This window comes from Macaca nemestrina, chromosome 2 (assembly GCF_043159975.1).
Source record: "Macaca nemestrina isolate mMacNem1 chromosome 2, mMacNem.hap1, whole genome shotgun sequence".
NCBI lineage: Eukaryota > Metazoa > Chordata > Mammalia > Primates > Cercopithecidae > Macaca > Macaca nemestrina.
The window spans coordinates 54,207,556-54,228,095 of NC_092126.1; positions in this window are offsets into that span (position 1 = coordinate 54,207,556).

Below are 20,540 nucleotides of genomic sequence, written 5' to 3' on the forward strand. Positions count from 1 at the left end.
GCACCTCTGGTCATCCTCACTGCTCATTATACACTAATTATAATATATTAGCATACTAAAGGAAATTGCCACCAGCACCATGACAGTTTACAAATGCCATGATAACATGGGAAATTACCCTATATGGTCTGAAAGAGGAGAGGTGGGAGAAACCCTCAGTTCTGGGAATTCCCAGCCCCTTTCCCAGAAAACTAATGAATAATCCACTTCTTGTTTAGTGTGTGATCGATAAATAACCATAAAAATAGCCAGCTACCAGCTCTTGGGGCTGCTCTACCTATGGAGAAGCCACCCTTTTTGCCTTTACTTTCTTAGTAAACTTTCAATTTACTCTGTGGGCTTGCTCTTGAATTCCTTCCTGCACAAAACCAAAGCCTCCTGGGCTGAACCTCAGCTTTGGAGTTTGCCCTGTGACACTGGGTCTGTCATGTGGTTTTACGTTATATTTATTCTATGCATATATTTATGTATATACAAGCATATTTATGTATATATACACTTTCTCTAGGTAGAATTTTTTTTGGCATTTCTTTTGGTATTTAGGAAGACTTTTATTTCTGGTAGTTACCTTTATTAAGCATATGTCCTATAATCTTTACAATATCCTCATGAAAAAGAAGATGCTTTATAACACAGCTAGGAAAGTACAGTGGAAGAACCTGGATTTGGGATCATAGTCCATGTCCTCCCATATTAAGGGGTCTGTGCTTTAATCCAGTAGTTTACTAAGCTAACAATGCTATATAATCCTTTTTTTCCCCCAAAGACTAAATCTTTTCCATATTTACATAGGCTTTATGTTGTGTCACTTTCTAGACTTGTCCTCAAATTTTAGAGATACTTCCCATGGTATACCTAATTATGTCTTATCTATAGCATCTGTATTAAATATTGGTTACCAACTTTCTAATGATTAAAGTTTTAAAAACTATATATCATATTAAATGTATATTGAGAGGCTTCTCTGAGAATGTTGAAAATTGGAAAAAGCATCACTCCTAAAACAACACCAATAAAAAAAAAAATCCACAAAATGCCAGCAACTGTACAAAATCATAACTCTTCTTTTTCTTTTATTTTCCTGAGCTCTTAGAACTATGGATACAGTAAGTTTTCTTGAATGCATCAGAGAGTTGAGTTCATAAGGGCAACAAACTACCTGAAAACTAAGAAGAGACAGGTGACTTCATTTAGAGATGAGTAAGTGAGCTCGCCTGGGGTACAGCATGAGAAAACAACAAGACCACCAAACGAGTGGGTAATGCGTATATCTGAAAACCCACAGATTTGTGTTCTTTGTTTCTTTTAATGTTGCTTTGAAGTAAAATAGTCCATCCTCTGCAAGTCCATCTATGTTGTCCCTTAGGTATTCTATCTTTGCTCAAGTTGTTAAGAATGGTGGTTTGTTTCATGGTTTTTGTATTAGAGTCTAATGCACGTTCTAACATCATAGAGGCAATGCATTATTGTACAGCCACAATTTTCTGGAAAATTTGATATCTTAGGAATTGTATTTCATATCTTAAATAAAATTTGTTTCTAAATTAAAAAACGAAAGAAATTATCTAAGTTTTTAATGAATTCCTAGAGCCTAACTGTAGGGTAAGTGTAAGACAAGGATTGGTAAACTTATTCCTGAAAGGCCAGATAATAAATATTTTAGGCTTTGTGGGCTATGAGGTATCTTGTGGCAAGTACTCAACTCTGTGGTTACAATACAAAAGCAGCTATAGCCATTATGCAAATGACTAGCTGTAGCTGTCATAAGTTTTCACTGAAAATTTATTTACAAAAACAGATGATTGGTCTAACAAGCCATAGTTTACTGACTTCTAACATAGAATACCTGAGAATAGCAAATAGAAAGGCAGTTTGTATTCACTGGCAGGGTCTCCTCTATGGATCTCATTGATTGTTCATGAGAATGACTGAGATCAAGGCAGTAGACCAAAGAGAACTCCTTTGCAATGCGGTACTGAGTAGCGTAACAGCAGTGGGAGGTAAAGAAAGCCCTGCCTGCATCCTTTTTCCTACCTTGTCTGTGAAACAAACACTTCAAGCCACTGGGGGCAGGACAACAAATACTATCTCTCTCAGACATAGGCGAAGACCCATTGGAGCTAGGAGAAGGAATAGAAAAAGAGATCTTCTATCTTTGAGGAGGGACAGAAAATTGCTTTTAGCCAAGACTATTAGCAGTTTACTACCGCTGGTCAAGAGGCAGAATCATTGAGGAAGACATACCTGCGAGACACAAAAAGACACGTATTGACTAAGACTGAGGATAAAGGAAGAAACAGAATGTTTCCACCTACTACTACCAGGCTGGCTAGCACTGAATAAATAATGTCAGTCTATCAATGGGAAAGAGTAAAGAAGATGAAGGGAAACCCTCTCCGAGGTTTAGGCTCACAGAAAAAGACTAAAGTTGAGGGTTGAAAAGAACATTAAAAACATTCTCTGAAAACCCAATCCCTACCCAAAGCACAAGATACTGTTAGAGAAATCTGAGGCCAGTGGTGTGGTAGGGGTAAATACAGCACTAACACAACCCAAACTCCATTAACTGAGCCAATTCCTTGCATTAAATATGTAGTATAAAAGGAGTGTGCCTAATTACGGATATAAATAGTATATAACTCAGTATTCAATCAAAAATTATGAGATATACAAAAATGCAAGACAAGGTAACTTTCTGTCAAAAAGCAATGCAATCAAGAGAACCAGACTCACAGGTGACCAAGATAGTGGAGCCATCAGGCAGAGAATTTAAAAACAAACAAATTATAAAAATATAGTTAAAGATTCTAGTGTAAAAGGTGGATAACATACAAGAAAATACAGAGACTTTTGTCAGAGAAATGGAAACTGTAAGAGAGAATGATATGGAAATGGCCAGAAACAAAAAATATGTAGTAACAAAAGTAACTATCAATCAAAAGAAATGATTCAAACAAAAAGGAAAGAAAAAAAAAAAACTGCCAGAGAATTCAAAAACTTTGGGACAACGTCGTATGGTCTAATATATGAGCAATTGGAATCCAAGAAGGAGAAAAGAGAGAGAATGGAGAGAACAAAGATATATTTTTTTTTAAATTTATTTATTATTATTATACTTTAAGTTGTAGGGTACATGTGCATAACGTGCAGGTTTGTTACATATGTATACTTGTGCAATGTTGCTGTGCTGCACCCATCAACTCGTCATTTACATCAGGTATAACTCCCAATGCAATCCCTCCCCCCTCCCCCCTCCCCATGATAGGCCCCGGTGTGTGATGTTCCCCTTCCTGAGTCCGAGTGATCTCATTGTTCAGTTCCCACCTATGAGTGAGAACATGCGGTGTTTGGTTTTCTGTTCTTGTGATAGTTTGCTAAGAATGATGGATTCCAGCTGCATCCAAGTCCCTACAAAGGACACAAACTCATCCTTTTTTTATGGCTGCATAGTATTCCATGGTGTATATGTGCCACATTTTCTTAATCCAATCTGTCACTGATGGACATTTGGGTTGATTCCAAGTCTTTGCTATTGTGAATAGTGCCGCAATAAACATACGTGTGCATGTGTCTTTATAGCAGCATAATTTATAATCCTTTGGGTATATACCCAGTAATGGGATGGCTGGGTCATATGGTACATCTAGTTCTAGATCCTTGAGGAATCACCATACTGTTTTCCATAATGGTTGAACTAGTTTACAATCCCACCAACAGTGTAAAAGTGTTCCTATTTCTCCACATCCTCTCCAGCACCTGTTGTTTCCTGACTTTTTAATGATTGCCATTCTAACTGGTGTGAGATGGTATCTCATTGTGGTTTTGATTTGCATTTCTCTGATGGCCAGTGATGATGAGCATTTTTTCATGTGTCTGTTGGCTGTATGAATGTCTTCTTTTGAGAAATGTCTGTTCATATCCTTTGCCCACTTTTTGATGGGGTTGTTTGTTTTTTTCTTGTAAATTTGTTTGAGTTCTTTGTAGGTTCTGGATATTAGCCCTTTGTCAGATGAGTAGATTGCAAAAATTTTCTCCCATTCTGTAGGTTGCCTGTTCACTCTGATGGTAGTTTCTTTTGCTGTGCAGAAGCTCTTTAGTTTAATTAGATCCCATTTGTCAATTTTGGCTTTTGCTGCTGTTGCTTTTGGTGTTTTAGACATGAAATCTTTGCCCATGCCTATGCCCTGAATGGTACTACCTAGGTTTTCCTCTAGGATTTTTATGGTATTAGGTCTAACATTTAAGTCTCTAATCCATCTTGAATTAATTTTTGTATAAGGAGTAAGGAAAGGATCCAGTTTCAGCTTTCTACTTATGGCTAGCCAATTTTCCCAGCACCATTTATTAAATAGGGAATCATTTCCCCATTTCTTGTTTCTCTCAGGTTTGTCAAAGATCAAATGGCTATAGATATGTGGTATTATTTCTGAGGACTCTGTTCTGTTCCATTGGTCTACATCTCTGTTTTGGTACCAGTACCATGCTGTTTTGGTGACTGTAGCCTTGTAGTATAGTTTGAAGTCAGGTAGCGTGATGCCTCCAGCTTTGTTCTTTTGACTTAGGATTGTCTTGGAGATGCGGGCTCTTTTTTGGTTCCATATGAACTTTAAAGCAGTTTTTTCCAATTCTGTGAAGAAACTTATTGGTAGCTTGATGGGGATGGCATTGAATCTATAAATTACCTTGGGCAGTATGGCCATTTTCACGATATTGATTCTTCCTATCCATGAGCATGGTATGTTCTTCCATTTGTTTGTGTCCTCTTTGATTTCACTGAGCAGTGGTTTGTAGTTCTCCTTGAAGAGGTCCTTTACATCCCTTGTAAGTTGGATTTCTAGGTATTTTATTCTCTTTGAAGCAATTGTGAATGGAAGTTCATTCCTGATTTGGCTCTCTGTTTGTCTGTTACTGGTGTATAAGAATGCTTGTGATTTTTGCACATTAATTTTATATCCTGAGACTTTGCTGAAATTGCTTATCAGCTTAAGGAGATTTTGGGCTGAGACAATGGGGTTTTCTAAATATACAATCATGTCATCTGCAAACAGGGACACTTTGACTTCTTCTTTTCCTAACTGAATACCCTTGATTTCTTTCTCTTGCCTGATTACCCTAGCCAGAACTTCCAACACTATGTTGAATAGGAGTGGTGAGAGAGGGCATCCCTGTCTTGTGCCAGTTTTCAAAGGGAATGTTTCCAGTTTTTGCCCATTCAGTATGATATTGGCTGTGGGTTTGTCATAAATAGCTCTTATTATTTTGAGGTACGTTCCATCAATACCGAATTTATTGAGCGTTTTTAGCATGAAGGGCTGTTGAATTTTGTCAAAAGCCTTTTCTGCATCAATTGAGATAATCATGTGGTTCTTGTCTTTGGTTCTGTTTATATGCTGGATTATGTTTATTGATTTGCGAATGTTGAACCAGCCTTGCATCCCAGGGATGAAGCCCACTTGATCATGGTGGATAAGCTTTTTGATGTGTTGCTGAATCCGTTTTGCCAGTATTTTATCGAGGATTTTTGCATCGATGTTCATCAGGGATATTGGTCTAAAATTCTCTTTTTTTGTTGTGTCTCTGCCAGGCTTTGGTATCAGGATGATGTTGGCCTCATAAAATGAGTTAGGGAGGATTCCCTCTTTTTCTATTGATTGGAATAGTTTCAGAAGGAATGGTACCAACTCCTCCTTGTACCTCTGGTAGAATTCAGCTGTGAATCCATCTGGTCCTGGACTTTTTTTGTTGGTAGGCTATTAATTGTTGCCTCAATTTCAGAGCCTGCTATTGGTCTATTCAGGGATTCAACTTCTTCCTGGTTTAGTCTTGGAAGAGTGTAAGTGTCCAGGAAATTATCCATTTCTTCTAGATTTTCCAGTTTATTGCGTAGAGGTGCTTATAGTATTCTCTGATGGTAGTTTGTATTTCTGTGGGGTCGGTGGTGATATCCCCTTTATCATTTTTAATTGCGTCGATTTGATTCTTCTCTCTTTTCTTCTTTATTAGTCTTGCTAGTGGTCTGTCAATTTTGTTGATCTTTTCAAAAAACCAACTCCTGGATTCATTGATTTTTTGGAGGGTTTTTTGTGTCTCTATCTCCTTCAGTTCTGCTCTGATCTTAGTTATTTCTTGCCTTCTGCTAGCTTTCGAATGTGTTTGCTCTTGCTTCTCTAGTTCTTTTAATTGCGATGTTAGAGTGTCAATTTTAGATCTTTCCTGCTTTCTCTTGTGGGCATTTAGTGCTATTAATTTCCCTCTACACACTGCTTTAAATGTGTCCCAGAGATTCTGGTATGTTGTATCTTTGTTCTCATTGGTTTCAAAGAACATCTTTATTTCTGCCTTCATTTCGTTCTGTACCCAGTAGTCATTCAGGAGCAGGTTGTTCAGTTTCCATGTAGTTGAGCGGTTTTGATTGAGTTTCTTAGTCCTGAGTTCTAGTTTGATTGCACTGTGGTCTGAGAGACAGTTTGTTATAATTTCTGTTCTTGTACATTTGCTGAGGCGTGCTTTACTTCCAATTACGTGGTCAATTTTGGAGTAAGTATGATGTGGTGCTGAGAAGAATGTATATTCTGTTGATTTGGGGTGGAGAGTTCTATAGATGTCTATTAGGTCTGCTTGCTGCAGAGATGAGTTCAATTCCTGGATATCCTTGTTAACTTTCTGTCTCGTTGATCTGTCTAATGTTGACAGTGGAGTGTTGAAGTCTCCCATTATTATTGTATGGGAGTCTAAGTCTCTTTCTAAGTCTCTAAGGACTTGCTTTATGAATCTGGGTGCTCCTGTATTGAGTGCATATATATTTAGGATAGTTAGCTCTTCCTGTTGAATTGATCCCTTTACCATTATGTAATGGCCTTCTTTGTCTCTTTTGATCTTTGATGGTTTAAAGTCTGTTTTATCAGAGACTAGTATTGCAACCCCTGCTTTTTTTTATTCTCCATTTGCTTGGTAAATCTTCCTCCATCCCTTTATTTTGAGCCTATGTATGTCTCTGCGTGTGAGATGGGTCTCCTGAATACAGCAGACTGATGGGTCTTGACTCTTTATCCAGTTTGCCAGTCTGTGTCTTTTAATTGGAGCATTTAGTCCATTTACATTTAAGGTTAAGATTGGTATGTGTGAACTTGATCCTGCCATTATGATATTAACTGGTTATTTTGCTCATTAGTTGATGCAGTTTCTTCCTAGCCTCAATGGTCTTTACATTTTGGCATGTTTTTGCAATGGCTGGTACCGGTTGTTCCTTTCCATGTTTAGTGCTTCCTTCAGGGTCTCTTGTAAGGCAGGCCTAGTGGTGACAAAATCTCTAAGCATTTGCTTATCTGTAAAGGATTTTATTTCTCCTTCACTTATGAAACTTAGTTTGGCTGGATATGAAATTCTGGGTTGAAAATTCTTTTCTTTAAGAATGTTGAATATTGGCCCCCACTCTCTTCTGGCTTGGAGAGTTTCTGCCGAGAGATCTGCTGTTAGTCTGATGGGCTTCCCTTTGTGGGTAACCCGACCTTTCTCTCTGGCTGCCCTTAAGATTTTTTCCTTCATTTCAACTTTGGTGAATCTGGCAATTATGTGTCTTGGAGTTGCTCTTCTCGAGGAGTATCTTTGTGGCATTCTCTGTATTTCCTGGATTTGAATGTTGGCCTGCCCTACTAGGTTGGGGAAGTTCTCCTGGATGATATCCTGAAGAGTGTTTTCCAACTTGGTTCCATTTTCCCCCTCACTTTCAGGCACCCCAATCAGACGTAGATTTGGTCTTTTTACATAATCCCATACTTCTTGCAGGCTTTGTTCATTTCTTTTTCTTCTTTTTTCTTTTGGTTTCTCTTCTCGCTTCGTTTCATTCATTTGATCCTGAATCGCAGATACTCTTTCTTCCAGTTGATCGAGTCAGTTACTGAAGCTTGTGCATTTGTCACGTATTTCTCGTGTCATGGTTTTCATCTCTTTCATTTCGTTTATGACCTTCTCTGCATTAATTACTCTAGCCATCAATTCTTCCACTTTTTTTTAAGATTTTTAGTTTCTTTGCGCTGGGTACGTAATTCCTCCTTTAGCTCTGAGAAATTTGATGGACTGAAGCCTTCTTCTCTCATCTCGTCAAAGTCATTCTCCGTCCAGCTTTGATCCGTTGCTGGCGATGAGCTGCGCTCCTTTGCCGGGGGAGATGCGCTCTTATTTTTTGAATTTCCAGCTTTTCTGCCCTGCTTTTTCCCCATCTTTGTGGTTTTATCTGCCTCTGGTCTTTAATGATGGTGATGTACTGATGGGGTTTTGGTGTAGGTGTCCTTCCTGTTTGATAGTTTTCCTTCTAACAGTCAGGACCCTCAGCTGTAGGTCTGTTGGAGATTGCTTGAGGTCCACTCCAGACCCTGTTTGCCTGGGTATCAGCAGCAGAGGCTGCAGAAGATAGAACATTTCTGAACAGCGAGTGTACCTGTCTGATTCTTGCTTTGGAAGCTTCCTCTCAGGAAGCTGTGAGGTGTGGGGTGTCAGACTGCCCCTAGTGGGGGATGTCTCCCAGTTAGGCTACTCAGGGGTCAGGGATCCACTTGAGCAGGGAGTTTGTCCCTTCTCAGATCTCAACCTCCGTGTTGGGAGATCCACTGCTCTCTTCAAAGCTGTCAGACAGAGTCATTTGCGTCTGCAGAGGTGTCTGCTGCGTTTGTTTAGTTTACTGTGCCCTGTCCCCAGAGGTGGAGTCTACAGAGACAGGCAGGTTTCCTTGAGCTGCTGTGAGCTCTACCCAGTTCGAGCTTCCCAGCAGCTTTATTTACCTACTTCAGCCTCAGCAATGGCGGGCGCCCCTCCCCCAGCCTCGCTGCTGCCTTGCCAGTAGATCACAGACTGCTGCGCTAGCAATGAGGGAGGCTCCGTGGGTGTGGGACCCTCCCGGCCAGGTGTGGGATATGATCTCCTGGTGTGCCTGTTTGCTTAAAGCGCAGTATTGGGATGGGAGTTACCCGATTTTCCAGGTGTTGTGTGTCTCAGTTCCCCTGGCTAGGAAAAGGGACTCCCTTCCCCCTTGCGCTTCCCAGGTGAGGCAATGCCTCGCCCTGCTTCACCTCTCGCTGGTCGGGCTGCAGCAGCTGACCAGCACTGATCATCTGGCACTCCCCAGTGAGATGAACCCAGTACCTCAGTTGAAAATGCAGAAATCACCGGTCTTCTGTGTTGCTCGCGCTGGGAGTTGGAGACTGGAGCTGTTCCTATTCGGCCATCTTGCTCCGCCCTCCGAACAAAGAAATATTTGGAAAGATAATGGCTGAGTGTTTCCCCCGAGTCAAAAAAGACTTCAAGTAACAGATCCAAGAAGTTCAGAGCGTTCAGAAGAATAAATATTAAGAAGGAAAGAAGGAAGGAAGGAAGGAAGGAAGGAAGAAAGGAAAGAAGGAAGAAAGGAAAGAAGGAAGGAAGGAAAGAGGGAGGAAGGAAGGGAGGGAAAGAAGGAAGGGAGGAGGGAGGAAGGGAGGGAGGAAAGAAAGGAAGGAAGGAAGGAAGAAAGGAAGGAAGGAAGGAAGGAAGAAAGGAAGGAAGGAAGGAAAGAGGGAGGAAGGAAGGGAGGGAAAGAAGGAAGGAAAAAAGAAGGAAGGGAGGAGGGAGGAAGGGAGGGAGGAAAGAAAGGAAGGAAGGAAGGAAGGAAGGAAGGAAGGAAGGAAGGAAGGAAGGAAGGAAGGAAGGGCCTAGTGGCGTTGTATTCAAACTGTTGAAAACCAAAGATAAAGATAAAATCTTGAAGCAGCCAGAAGTGAAAAGATGTACACATGGAGGAACACAATAAGAATTGCAGCAGACTTCTTATTAAAAGCTATCCAAGCCACAACCAAGCACCATGGCTCACACCCATAATTGCAGCACTGTGAGAGGCTGAGGTGGGAGGATTGCTTATGTGCCAGGAGTTTGAGACCAGTCTAGGCAATACAGCGAGATCCAGTCTCCACAAAAAATTGAAAATAATTAGCCAGACGTGGTCATCTCCAGAAATCAATGCCCAGTTAATATACTACTGAAAAAAATAAAGAATGAGGACTTTTCACATAAGAAAAACAAAGAGAATTTATTATCAGCAAACTTTCACTATAAGAGAACTTAAAGGAAGTCCTTTAGGCAAAAGAAATACATCAGACAGAAACCTGGATCTACACACAGAAAGAAATGTTGAAAATGGTAAAAATGAAGGTAAATATAAGATACATCTTTTCTTATTCTAATCACTCTAGAAGATAATCCACTATTTACAAAATTAGTAGCAATGTATTTTATGTATACAATGCATAAATGTTTGTTGAAGCATTTTAATATTTGATTATTGATTATTGGGAAATCCTGTCAAAATTTGTTGTGACTCAAGATCATTATTTACCATACAACTCACTTAATCACCCACCAACCATCTAACAAACTAATTAATAAAAGACCTTCAGCAGTTTTAACATTTAAAAAAAAACAATTCCGTCTAAAGGGGGCTTACTGTGTGTACACTTACGGAGGACTTCTATTGTGGTTCAGTTTCCAAGGATGACTTATTGCCTTTGTAATTCTAACATTCTTTGTGCCTTACAGAAGAAAGAACTAAATTGTCCAACTTGATTCCTAGCAGAATTCTTCACTTGTTTATAACCAGACATTTTTTCAAGTGCCCTTAAATTTATGGTATCAATTGTCTTCTTTCTTCTCATGACACCCAAATTCCAGATCTGTTTTTCATAAAATCAGTTTTTTTTTTAATAGAGAGAGAGGAGAGAAGAAAAGAGAGGGGGAAGGAAAAGCTTTTATCATAGCAGAAAAATCTATTTTGTTGTATAATCTTTCTTGTTTGGGGACAGAAATGATTTGTAAAAAAGCAAGCAGTTTATATTTTCTTACACATGTTCATGGATCTTTTTCTCAGTTTTCATGTTGCTGTGTTAGACTGTGGGTGAAAGCAGTCTGCCACAAAATTTTTGTGGTGCTTAGTAAATATAAATTTGATACAACCAGAAGTAATATGGTAGTGCAGCAACCCCATTCCACTTATACCCCAACAGCTTTAACAGAAATCAGCAGTTCTCACGCTTTCTATTCATACCACAAGCCTCCAGAGACTTCTTATAACCTGCAGTGATTTCGATCAAAATGGAAATGAAGAGACAATTTTTTTTTTTTAAACTCTGTATTTCTTTTTGTGCTCACTGTCACTACCAAACCATATCTAGAGGACCGCTTTACCTTTGTGTTGTTTGGTACCTCAGACAAAATGAGATTACTGAAAGAGTCTTGGAGTTCTTATTAGTAGAATGACAGCTCATCTTATTCATAGCACAAAGATTTCTGTAGCTTCCACCATGTAACGGGTCCAAAGTTTGTGTTTTTTCTCCTCACTACTAGAAGAGATTCTTTCCTGTACTTGTTGAAGACCAGATCCCTGATGTGACAAATAATGAAGGAGATTTAGAAGGTTATATCTAAAGCCGTATATGAATAAGTTTATAGCTTCTTTCAGTTCTCTATATTTTAGTTATTCAACGGTGGCTGCATTTGTAGAATGTAGCCATTATTGGCCAGGCAAGGTGGCTCACACCTGTAATCCTAATACTTTGGGAGGCCAAGGTGGGTGGATCACTTGAGGCCAGGAGTTTGAGACCAACCAGGGCAACATGGTGAAACTCTGTCTCCACTAACAATACGAAAATTAGCGTGGTGGTGCACACCTGTAATCCCAGCTACTTTGGAGGCTGAGGCATGAGAATCGCTTGAACCTGGAAGGCAGAGGTTGCAGTGTGCCTAGATCACACCACTGCACTCCAGTCTCGGTGACAGAGTGAGACTCTGTCTCAAAAAACAAACAAAACGAAACAAAGCAAAACAAAAATATGACCATTATTTACTTTGAACAACACAAAATGTTGTCCCTGAAATATATTTCTAAAGTGTAAATGGAACAAATAGATTGTCTTTAAAAAATTGAACTTGTTTTCCAAAACAGATATTTTCATTGGCTTCCCAAAATACCCAAATGCAACTGCTAGGTTTTATATATTTTTATTTTTAAATAAATATTTTATTAAAAAATCAGGGTGGGGGAAGCACAAATTCTAAGTGAAAACCCATTTAACTAATGCTCAGATGAAGAAACAGAGCACGAATCCAGCAACCCAGAAGTCCCGCTTGTTTGCCTTCCAGTGATTATTTTCACCAAGTTTAACACTATCCTGATTTCTACCACCAATTTATTTTGCACGAAATTTTGACTTTTATGTAAATGGAATAATACAATATATAATATTTTGTGCCTGGCTTCTTTAGCTCATTATCATTTGTGAGATTGATTATGCTATTGTATTTAGCTATGGTTTGTTCATTTTCACTGCAGATAGTATTCCATTGTATGAATATATTGTTATTTCATTCAACTATTGATACTAGCTACCTATCATTCATCTATCGTCTATCTATGTATCTACCTATCTATCTATCCATCTCTTTCAAACTGCGTCTATTGTCATATATCTTAAACTGAATAGGACCTGCAGTGCATTGTTGAATACAAACGGTGATAGTGAGCAACATTTTGTTCTTTTTTCTTTTTTATTTTTTCTTCTTACTCTTTCTTGGGTTTAATTTGGTATCTTTTTTTTTTTTTTTTTTTTACTTCTAGAGATGAATACCCATACAATTGCATTTCAGGCTTTTCTCTTTCCTAATATGAGAATTTAAATTATAGATTTTCCACTAAGCATAGTAATAGCCAAATTATATGTTTCAAATATTACATTTCATTATAATTCAGTTTAAAGTATTTTAGTACACATTTTTATTAACTTTCACCCAGTTATTTAAAAGTGTTTACTTAACTATCGCAAGGACAGAAAACCAAACACCGTATGTTCTCACTCATAGGTGGGAAGTGAACAATGAGAACACTTGGACACAGGGTGGGGAACATCACACACCAGGGCCTGTCGTGGGGTGGGGGAGGGGCGAGGGATACCATTAGGAGATATACCTAATGTAAATGACGAGTTAATGGGTGCTGCACACCAACATGGCACATGTATACCTATGTAACAAACCTGCACATTGTGCACATGTACCCTAGAACTTAAAGTATAATAATAAATAACTAAAATAATAAATCTGCTTAGTTTCCAGGCATTTAAAAATTTTATTTTAATCTTTTAGTTATTTACTTCTACCTTTGTTTCACTATAATCAAATAATACATTTGAATTGTCGGAGTCCTTGTAGATTTGTCAAGTCTGACTTTTTGGCCCAACATATGGACTGTTTTTGTAAATGTACACTTGTCAAAACTGTATATTCTGTCATTCTGTGGTATATTTTAGCAAGTGGTTTTGTTTTATTAATCGTGTTGCTTAGATATAAATAGGCTTACTAATTTTCTGGATGCTTGTTTTATCAGTTATCAAAGAGTGTCAAATTCTCTCACTTTAGTTGTGGATTTGTGTATTCCACTTTTTAAATCGATGATTTTTTTTCACATATTATGAAACTATATTATCAGATCCATAAAAATTTAGAATTTGTATATCTTCTTGGTGGATGGATCTTTTTATTATTATGAAAGAATTCTTCTCATCTTTAGGAATGTTTCTTGCCTTATAGTAGCTCTTATCTGACATCAGTATATCAGAACCAGACTTCCCTTGGCGTTTGCATAGTACATCTTTCCGTACCCTTTTTATAAGCAACACATAGGTTTTCTTAATTTCTTTTTTGTCAATTCTGACAATCTTTATCTTTTAATGAGGGCATTTAGACCATTTGCATTTTAATATACTTGCTGATTTATTTAGGTTTATGCTCACCATAATAATAATACTTGTGTTTTATTTGTCTTATTTCATGTTGCTTTTTCTCTCTGCCTCTTGCTTTCTCTTTTATAAACCAAGGGGCTTAGTTAGGTCAGGTTCCCTAGAAACAGCCTGAGACAGCGATATGGATGCACATGATTTATCAAAGGAGTACTTTAAGAAGAAAACGAAGGAAGCAGAATAAGGCAGGGAAAAGAGTTGAGCTAAGATGTGGTCCCAGGTGGAGGCTGGTTTCAGCTTTACCCCCTGGGAATCTCCAGGGCATATATTGTACTATGAAGTCAGTCCAACATTTTGACAAGGATGCCAGCCTTCTTTGCTGTGTGTCAGTTATTCATTGCTGGGGTTGGGAGCATAACCTCCTAGGGAAGCTGGTTCCTCTTTGGCTAAGGGGATTTCTCCAGATAGGGGAAGCTGTGAGTCATTAGCAGCTAACAGAGCAGCTGGGGTGCAGGTGTGCCAGCCAAGTAAAGGGCAACAGGGCAGGGCACTGTCTGTGTTCATTATATCTGGAAACTTTATTTAAAATTACATTCTTTTGTGTTTACAAATTTTCTGATTATATGTCCTTTTACATTTAGTCCTTTTAAAGATTACTATAAAGATCGCAAGCTACTTCCTTGGCTTATTAGAGCTTAATACTGCTTTATCCAATATGATGGCCGCTAGCCACGAGCACTTGACATGTGGCTTGTTTGGGTTGAGATTTGCTGTTAATATAAGATAATTTGAAAGATTTAGTACAAAAAAGTATGTAAAATATCTCATGAATAATTTTTATATTGATTATGTGTTGAAATGATCATAATTTGGGTTAAATAATATATATCAAAATTGACTGTGTTTATTTCATTTTACTCATTCTAATGTGACTACTAGAAACTTTAAAATGACATATGTGTCTTGCATTATATTTTAATGGGACAAAGCTATTTAATATAAACTGATGATTTTACTACTTCTCAACCAAAGCTAAAACCTTACAATTTCTTCTGCTCTCTCTCACATTTTGCTGTTGTTGCATGCATTTTTACTTATATATGTATGTTAAACTATGTACATGCCACTGTGTTTTCATGTGGTCAATTATCATTTATATTTGCTGATATTTTTATTTACCTTTTTGTTGGGTTCCATTCCTGTCTGTATTTTCTTATTCTTTCTAGGGTTGTTCTCTTCTTCCTGTAAGACTACCTTTAGTATTTGCTTTATTTTATAACTTCTGTTGATGAATTCCCTCAGTTTTTGTTTAACCAGAAATCACTCATTTTTTTCTAATAAGATATCATATCTTTTATTTGTTTTTACTTCCATGCATGTGGAAGAAGAAGAAAGTGTTAATTAACCTCTTGTGCCTTGGTGAACTTAAAAACCTTTATACATCTTAGAAAATAATGATGCCAATTTAAATACCATTACTTGGACAACAAATTATTAAATAAGGCAATTCAGAATTACAAGCATTTTAGAGATTAAATGTTATATTTATGGTATAAATCATTTCTGAACTATTATGAAGTTGCTTTGCTCACATCAACCATTTTTTTTTTTTTTTTTTTTTTTTTTGAGACAGGGTCTCACTCTGTCACCAAGGCTGGAGTGCAGTGTTGTGATCACGGCTCACTGCAAACTCCACCTCCCGAGTTCAAGCAATCCTGCCACCTCAGACTCCTGAGTTGCCACCACGCCTGGCTAATGTTTGTATTTCTGTAGAAACAAGGTTTCACCACACTGCCCAGGCTGGTCTCAAACTCCTAGGCTCAAGTGATCTGCCCACCTCAGCCTTCCAAAATGCTGGGATTATAGGCATGAGCAAAGGTACCTGGCCCATATTAACTTTTTCACGGACAACATGTACATTATGATGGCAAATAATTAGCTTTCTTTCTATAGTTTCAATGAAAGAGAATAAATATTTCTTTCTTTCCTTTTCACCTTGCTAGTATTTAATCACCAACATTAGAAGAACCTACAGTTTCAAGGTTAAGTGCTATAATTTTATTAATTAGCACCAAGAAATATCAATGCTTATGTGAGGAATAAAAACTGGCAATAACAAAAGAAAAACAGTATAGTATTATAACCAGAGAATACGAAGCATGTAATTAGATCAGAAATAGTACCTAATTAGGGCCAGTGAAATATGGTGATAAGCCTGCTGTCATTGATGTGGAAAGTTTCTTCAGAGTATTCTTTATCTCACCTTGAAATTGTCATGTCTGCATATGACTTTTGTAACTGCTCCTGATGCCTTGCTAAGCTAAGATGTTTCATTGTGAAGAGATGTAAATACCCGGGTCCTTGATTCCAAGTGTTTTCTGACCAGTGAAGTGCTTAATTGACCGGTGAAATAAAAGGTGTCCTTGTTCTTTAAAGCCAACTTAAGAAATTCTTGTTACTAGCCCAAATATACAATGGAATGACATTTTAAGAAAAAGGGGGGTGGGAAGCACAAAAAGAAGAAAACCCAGTAAAACTATTGGCAAAGGAAATGCAATAACATGAATAAATGAGGCCCGGTTCTGACCTGAGCATGGTTTCAGTGTACACTGAGGCATTTTGTAACTTAAAAGTAGGAATTAATAAAGTAAATAAAACTTGATATCCTGTTTCATAGCACTTGTTTTCATAAGAAAAATATTTGAGGGAATTTGTTCTGACCTTGTGTTGGAACAAAAAAACCTCACAACTTATGGCAATTCATTAATTAATTCGACATCCATGCAGCCTCTCTATGTCTTAGACACCATGGTTCTTGAAAGATGAATGAAGCATGGTTCCTGCATTCAGAGAGCTCCAGACCTACATTTAGGATCTGAAGCAGAGTATCAGGTCAGAATTTTCTCCTAACACGAATAGGGAATTCACCTCTGGAAATCATACTGTTTGGTGCTTTTCTTGGATTAATGTCATCTTGTATTGTGAATTAATACGTAAGTTTGGCTCAAACACATTAGTCTGTCGAGAATGCGTAATTTTTGTTCTAGATAGAACTAAGGTGATGCTTTGACTTATTTTTAAAAAGGGTAACTAACTTTTACTACTTGCAGTACTTGAATGAATAATTTGTTTTCTGGGCATTGAATCGGATTTCTTTTTTTTTCAGTTTTTACTGCTTGTATAGGATTACAAATTTGTTTTCAAACTGACACTATGAATTATTTTTCTTGTTAACACTTGCCAAAATTCCTACAGCAGCATATTAGCCAAAACACATTTCAACATTGATATGGTTTAACTGTGTCCCCACTCAAATCTCATGTTGAATTCTAACTCCCATAATTCCACGTGTCATGGGAGGAACCTGGTGGGAAGTGATTGAATTATGGGGGCAGGTCTTTCCTGCACTGTTCTCATGATAATGAATGAGACTCATGACATGAGATCTGGTGGTTTTAAGAAGTGGGAGTTTGCCTGCACAAGCTCTCTCTTTGCTTACTGCCATCCATGTAAGACATGACTTGCTCCTCCCTGCCTTCTGCCATGATTGTGGGGCTTCCCCAGCCACGTGGAACCGTAAGTCCAACTAAACCTCTTTCTTTTGTAAATTGCCCAGTCTCGGGTATGTCTTTATTAGCAGCATGAAAATGGACTAATACAAACATTTGAAGAAGTAAAGTCAAAAGTTCCAGAGAACACTAAATGAAGTATAGTGTGGTATAAAATATATAAATAGTTAATATAAACTAATTTTTGAGATACCTAAAGATTAGTATTGGGGCTTCAAATAATAGTGTATCAATTATTTTCAGTGTTTCATTTAGATTCATGTGTCAGAGACAGATGCATGAAAAGGATCTTATCTGAGCACATAAAATTAGCTCTAGAAATTTTGAATTCACTTCTTCTGATGAGATTATAGGGTTTCATCATGATGGTCTTTCTTGTTCTGGTCCTGAATCCCCAAAAAATGTAACTGGGGAATATTCACAAGAGAACACAGTAGTACACTCTTCTATGTCCAGCAGCCCCTCTAGCTGATTCTTTGCCATATCTGAATTCCAAATGTTTTCTGACATAGCTGATACTTACTCATCATTTTTTCCCCATAGCAAAATTTATCTGGGGGTTTATGTGCATACAGAGAATCTTAGAAAAATCATGAAATGTACATACACACTAATGTTTTTGTATAATTTCAGGGGTATGCAGTTATGAACTCCTATTACGTAGTTACAGCCCAGTTTCTGATGGTGTATACAATTTATGACAATTAGGACTTATAAATTAAGCAGATCATCTTTGCATTTGGTAAATATTAACTGAGGTCCTGTATGCCCTGTTCCAGCGAGGAATGTCATGATGAGGAAGACAAAATCTCTGCCCTAATGGGGCTTACATCTTAGTGATGGACAGAAAGAGACTGACCACAAGCAAACAGAACAAAAGAATATATAATATAATACCAAGTAAGTGAAATGCAGAAGCAACAAAGTAAAATAAGAGAATAGGGAGTTTCAGGGCTTGCTATGAATGCATAGTCAAAATCAAACAAGTACAAAAGTATGAGTTTCCTTAATTTTAAACTGTGGTTTCTAAATTTTGTTATTTCTTTACAGCAATATAAAGAAGTATTATGGCAATAATCTTAGGAACATATAATTTAGAAATCATAATAAAACTTTTCATTTAAACTATTTCTATAGCTATATAAAAATATATAAAATTAACACATTTTCTTTGGAAATTGATAAGTGAAAATAATTTTTGCTAAATTTTCTTCAGTAAAATTTTATGGAAAATGCAGTGAGTTCTTTCTAGAAGTCTTGTTAGCTTGTTAGCTTGTTGTCCTTCTGTAGAGTTAGAGATCATTTAAAAGTTGGAAGAGACGTGGTTTCTACAAATGGAACCAAATGGAAACTGTTGGTAGAAGAATATTACCTTCCCTCAGCCATTCTGAGAAAGGCAATAAAGTTAGGTTTTATTTAATGCAGATGTGCCATCACTAATTTTCCATCTGAAGATGTACTTGACAGTGATCTTACATACACAGTCTTGCAACATTAGTGTATTTCACCCAGCTGACCATAGAACCCTTGTGTGGCCAGGGAGACCAGAGACCATGTTGCCTTTGGAAGTGAGAGAAACTCTGAGGAAATCCATGGTAAATCCTTCCACAGTAAACCTCTTCACTGTTCTTTGGCCACAGAAGAAGGATTTGCAACTACATTTGTCTGCAACTTCAGGAAGTAGAGTGTGTTCTCTTATTTCACAGTATTTGAAATATTACAAAATTTTTCACTTTTTATGTCATGCCAACTAGAAAAAAGGGTTTTTGATGGGAAAACCACTGCCTAAGTCATTGCCAAAAGTGAAGCAAATGAACCCTAAATGACTCTGCATGGTGATTTAAATTTCTTACTGAAGTAAATAGCTATAGACTTTATCCTAGTTATTCCTTTATTAATTAATCCAAAGGAAAGGTTTTCTTTTTCAGTCACAGCTAGAAATATATTGCTTTGAAAACTTATAATGTGTTTTTTAGAATGTCTTCAGTGGTGACCAACTTTTACCCTTTGAAAGAAAAGGGTTACTTTTTTTTAAAAGAATAAAATAAAAATTATTGGAAACCTATTTTGGGAAACAGAGTGAATGATCAAGTTGGGTATTTTTTTATTTTTTAGGTTTTTTCTTTTTTTTTAGAGTCTCACTCTGTGGCCCAGGCTGGAGTGCAGTGGTGCAGTCATGGCTCACTGCAGCCTCTATCTTCTGGGCTCAAGTGATCCTTCTATCTCAGCCTCCCAAGTAGCTGTGACTACAGACACATGCCACCACATTTGGCTAAGTTTAAAAAATTTTTTGTAGAGACAGGTTCTTGCTATATTGCCCAGGCTGGTCTTAAACTGCTGAGCTCAAGCAATCTTCTGCCTTGGCCTTCCAAAGTGCTGGGATTAAAGGCATGACTCACTGTGCCCAGCCAAGTTGGGTAATTTTTAGAAAAATGAAAACAAGAAAAGATATAAAATAAAATGGATTACTTTACAGTGCATCTGGTGTTTTGATTACCAAAGGAAGAGCCCTTGAAATATTTCAAACAATGCAAACAGTACTGAAATGGTCCCTGAGGAAAATCTGTGAAAGATAACATTTAGTGGAGTGCAAACACTTTGATATATATCACAATCACACCTCAAGTAAAAAAAGATGACATGGAGTAAGATAAATTTGCCATAGTTGCACAGGAAAAAAATGTGAGCGTGGAGGCAGTATTCCTGACCAAGGTGTTAGGAAAAGCATCATGCAGAGATGGCTCAGATTTTGATCTTAAAGAATGGGTAAGATTTAGATGTGTAGAAAAGAAACTATTTCATCCCACGGACAGAAACAGAAGGAGCGTAATGCAATGCATATGTGTGAGATAGGAAGCAGATACATTTGACTGCAGTAATGTTTTCATATAGAGAAGAGGTAAGCAATAGGTATCACTAAGAATATTGGGGTTAAATTTAGATTTGCATGACAGGCTAAGGAGCTCTGATTTATATTATGATCAATGGCAAGTCACTGAAGCTTTTTGAGTACAGTGATGGTGCAGAGAGAAGACATTAGGAAAGTTGATCTGGTAGCAGAATGGATTAGAGAGGGGAGTGAACTGGAGAAAGGGAGACTACACGCAGATTCTAATGATGGAAGAGATGTGAAATGAAAACAATCTGCCTTGTGACGGCCATCATGTACTGTTGGATGGGAAAACATGATGAAAATGCATATTTCATTCCCAAAATG